We start from the raw sequence: 5,085 nt of genomic DNA on the forward strand, positions 1-5,085 counted from the left end.
CCTGGAGTGTAAGAGCTGCAGATAATATTGAGTCACATTAATCCCAACATATTTCAAATATTATGAAAATTAAATAAATTAAATCAAATAACTTTCATTAAAAAAATCAATCACTCTTTACCTTGCTTTTTCAGTTGTTTTTAAGGAAAATTGATGCCGAGAATGTGTGAATACTACTTTTTGATGGTTCCAAGACCAATGTGACCTGTTCTATTGCCTGCCAATTGTACGTTCCAGGTTGAAAAATTATTTTTAGGAGGTCAAGGTGTATGAATGATAAGAGAAAAACTGAAATAACCACAGCTACGCAAACACCAGTCCACCAAAAAAAAAATCATTTAATTAAAATAAGGTAACATTTTTTTTTCATCACCATACGGATGAACTGTGCTAAATGTGTTTCTAAAAAGAAAAAGCAGGACGTGAGTCGTGAGCCAAGATCATGACTCTTTTGCTCTTCTTCACATCAGTTTTCATCTGCGAGGAGGAGGAGGAGGGCGGCTCCTGATGTGCTGACACTTGGGGATGTGCCTCTGTGCCGGCCTGGGGGCAAAGCGCCGGCCGCAGTGAGGGCAGGGCACGTAGTCGGGGTTTGGATTCGCGGGGGGCTGGGGCAGGTTCACAACTTTCCCTCCTTGCGTGATCACCTGCTGCACCTCCCTGGCCTGTTTGATGCTCCGAATGAAATCCTCGTGCTTCTGCCTCCAGTTGTTCTTTCTCAGCTGGGAACAGGAAATGAAACCAATAAAACAGCTTCCAGAAAAAGTCCAGACTAGCACTGCGTACACAGTCTGGTCGCAAACCATTCACAAGGCAAGAAAATATCAATACAGTAATAACGTAGCTTTCTGGGGCTACCTTTCAGGTCATTGGGTAGAGAGTACAATTTACGTAGTTATGGTTTTGTTTCCTGTGAGTGCTATTTGCTTGATATGTAGATTTTTACAACAGAATTCAGAAGTCACTAAGACACATTTATTCTGTCTGGCAAATGTGCCTTTGCGGCAGTTTTTCAGAAGAGTACTTCATAAAACACTTATTTATTGTTTACATTGATTTATAAGCTGAGTCTGACTCTAGGAGAAAACAAGGGAAGCTTGGAAAGAGTTTAAGGATAGCCCTTACCACGATTGGCGGTCTAACCTTCTTCTTATGGATGTATGTCTCCAGTTCTGTTCCCTTGGCCCTGTGCTTGAAAGAGTCAAAAACCTTCCTCTTTGAATTCTGAAGCTTCTTGCAGATCTTGCTGTGTTTCTCCAGCCTCTCTACAGCAAACTTCCTGTGACACAGTTCACAGGGCACCAGCTGAGGGTTTCCACTCTGGCTATTCTCATATGGAAATTGCTCAGCGGTAGGGCAGATCAGACTTGTAGGGGACAAATATCTGTTTTCCACTGACAGAGTTTGTTCATCCAGACATGTGGTGTTATTTCTGAAGTGGGCCTGCGCGGCCTGTGCCGCTGACACGTCGCTTTCAGGGAGCCTTGCTTTCTTGAGATACTTTCTCCTTCCACAGGGGACGTCTTCTAGCCCACGGCTGCAAGGGCTCACTTGACGTCTCTCCTGATGGGAAAGCGCAGAGGGAAAGTGCGATTCTGCGCATCCGCCATCTTCCATTGGAGAACCATAATCAAGGTTGTCTCCTCTGATAGGAAGGGCTTTCCTTGGAGTGAAGGCTTTTTGCTTCTCCATTCTGCAGGTCAGAAGAGGCACGGCCTTAGAGCGGTGGTTGGCCCATGGTCCTCTGGGGCAAAGCTCGCTCTGCCTCGCCTCTATTTTCCCTTCCGGCCACCTCTCTGGAGTCTTCCATCTCTCTCGGAACCATCCTCAGCTCCTCCTGAGCTCTGAAGAGCTTCGCCTGCATCATGGCCTCCTTCTGGCGAATCTCGTCCTTCATCATGGCCTCCTTCCGGCGCATCTCATCCTGCAGGCTGGCCTCCCTCCGGCGATGCTCCTCCTTCAGCGCGGCCTCTGCCTCGGCCACTTTTCGTAGCTCCTCTTGCAACTGAAAGTGCTCCTTCCCATTGGCATGAGAAGGGCATTGCCCTGGAGGGGTCGCCACCATGGGGAGGACAGTCCTGTCCTTAGGTTTGCGTACTCTTGAGCCCCTCCTGCCCGGCCTCTCGCAGGGCCTCTCATGACCATCCTGAGGCGGGGTGGGGGCAAACAAGGAATCACTCTGTGCGTCCGGGCGGTCCACAGCCCGAACCTCACCAGGGCCGGAGACTTTCCTGTTACCCATAGGCTTCAGGGGGTAAGACCGATCATACCCCACAATGTTCTTCTCGGGGCCCTGTTGGGCTTGGAAGCGATAGCTGTTCCCCATCTTCTTCTCCGCAGCGTATTTGACATATTGGAAACATTTTCTCATCTTCTGTAGAGCTGCCTCCTGCCGCCGATTGTACATGGCGATCATTTTTTTCTCCTTTTCCTGCATCAGTTTCTCTTGGAAGGTGTCCTTCAGAAGCTGTATCTTGGGAGGCGGGCAGTACGTGGAGATCAGATCCTGTTGCCTTAAGGGCGCGGGTCGATTCGAGTCTGTGTCCTTCGGGGAGGGGGACAGAGCACCAGGCTTAGGACTGGGCTCCATTGGCAAATGAGATATGAGCTTTGTTTCCCAGGTATCTGGAAAAGGCAAAAATGGCAAATAAATGATATCCTGCACAGTCTAGTATGGTCTAATAGAAAAGAATAAAAAAAAACAATTCAGGAAATACACAACTTTTTAATATTAAACCTAATGGTGTTGAATGCTGCATGCTGACTCAGTAGGAGACAGATCCTAAACATAAACATTATAATAAACATTTGTTTCCCAAATAACATTCTCAATGTTCAGAATGCTTAAAGTCATGAGCTTTTTTAAAAATGTTTAACTGAAACCTGGAAATGTGCTATTTCATTTCAAAGCTTGTATTATATCTATGATATAAATGTTTTTTTATATAAAATTAACCCATTATGCAACAGGGGTTTGAGCAAAAGTCACTGTGAATAAGGGAATTTATCAATATTAATTAGCCGTTTCACTACATTATAGATAGCTGATTATGATACAGTATATCGATTTCGCTACAAATTGACAAGCATATTTGATGACACTTACCAAACAAGTTTTAAACAGCGGAGAAATAGTTCACCACGACGATAGCAATGCAATGTTTGACTGCATCTCCCTATGTGATATATCTGTATTTGGGTATATACAGATCACGTAATTCAGGGAGCACTGTTACGTCAGGTCACCAACCATTATTACGACGCTCATATGTCATAGAGCTCCTTAGGATGTTTGTATAATCTTTATCCAAATTTTCATATGGCCGCAGTTACGGCGTTTATTTTACAGTTAATGTAACAGGGTGTCATTATATTTTTCTGTCTTTATGGTGGCAGACCACTTAAATAAATCTGAGTAGGCGGTTTCTACAAGTGGGTCAGATAAAATATTAAATATACAGTAAAAGCTCACACCTATTCATACCCTTTATGTACTGTATATCTACAATTACGTATACTACGTATACAGTTATCGTATACTATAATACGATAACTACCATTACAAAATGTCTCCCTTTTGATTTGAAGTGGTTCTTTTAAATAAGTAAATTGCAATCACTTAGCCTACATCTGAGCTCCTAATTCATCGCGACGACGGACTGAGACTCCAGTCGGATTTGTGAGAAGGGGTGTGCCTGTTTTAAAACCGATTCATACGTCTTAAACACATGGACATAGATAGCAGTCTGTGTTATATAATTTATCTTTTTATTTTATTTAAATTTAAGTATCACATACACATTTTCAAAGTAACTGTACCCCTTTTAATTATGATCCCCATCGCTCACAGCTCCGAAGGTGAGACGAGGGCTACTTCAGATGGGATTTCCAATATTTCTCTCTTAGCTTGTATACCGGTGGAAAGGAGAGGGGTCTTAAAACGTGTTGATAGTAAGATTGGGATGTATTTGCAGTCTAGATATAGTTTTTTTAATGTTCGGAGCCGCCACAGATTCATTTTCTTACGACTGCTTTTCTGGATGACAATGACAATGCAAACGATGGTGTTAAGGCGAGGCTGTGCCTTAAGGCTCCTCTGCTTACAATATTCAGCGCGTAAATCGCAAACGAGCGCCTTCCCTTACGATGAAAATGCAGAAAATAAGACCACGAGATTTAAACCTACGGCTTACAAATTTATGCGTAAACACTAAAACCGTATCTTTAGCAAAACTGGCGAGACAATGTGTTTTATCATTTAAAAAAGTACTGGAAAATAATTAAAGGTTATCACGATAAACAGAGGTTACTGATCTACTACTGTACGCTGTGACCAAAAATGAGAGTCCCCCGATCCTCGCAACCTTCATGCTTTGGTCTTGGCCTGGCCGTTTTTTTTAAGATAATGGGGTCATGTTAAGAAATTATGCAAGTTTCTAATCAAATCCAAGGGCGCCCCGATCTCCTAAACATCTTTAGAAGGCCGACGGACCACACTGCACGGTCCGGGTCCGGGCCCTGACCCGGTTCTGGATAATGCCAGCTTAAAGTGAAAAATTCTACTGTACATATTATGTTTCTTATTATGGTATATATGTATAATGTGGCGCGACCGCTTCACGAAGCTAGAAAGAAAGTTATCCGCCATTTTTATTTTACCTGCAATTGAATTTGCCATTAAAATCACGATTAATACCGCAGCTGCTAAATAACTTACCTAAAAGCGTTCAGATACAAAAGCACTTGAGCTGTAATGTTTGTATACTGTTGGCCCGATGACCTACTTCAAGAAGAATTGTTACATAGACCGCCAAGGACTGTCATCACACTTTACGTCATAAAGCGCTTTAAAACTTTTGACAAGTTCAACACCTCATATTTTGTACTGTTTATCATGGTAAAAGGAACTCAAAGCAATTCTAAAAATGATCGAAAGGTAAAAATACAAGCTTATACGAGCTGTCGTTTTAACATTTATAACATATATTTAAACAAAACATATATAATCTATTTTAATAAAATAGAAAAGTGTTCTTAGTCTTCACTTAAAAGCTGTTAGAAGCTGCCTTTCTGACAAGAGAGGTC

This window comes from Lepisosteus oculatus, unplaced genomic scaffold (assembly GCF_040954835.1).
Source record: "Lepisosteus oculatus isolate fLepOcu1 unplaced genomic scaffold, fLepOcu1.hap2 HAP2_SCAFFOLD_37, whole genome shotgun sequence".
Lineage (NCBI taxonomy): Eukaryota > Metazoa > Chordata > Actinopteri > Semionotiformes > Lepisosteidae > Lepisosteus > Lepisosteus oculatus.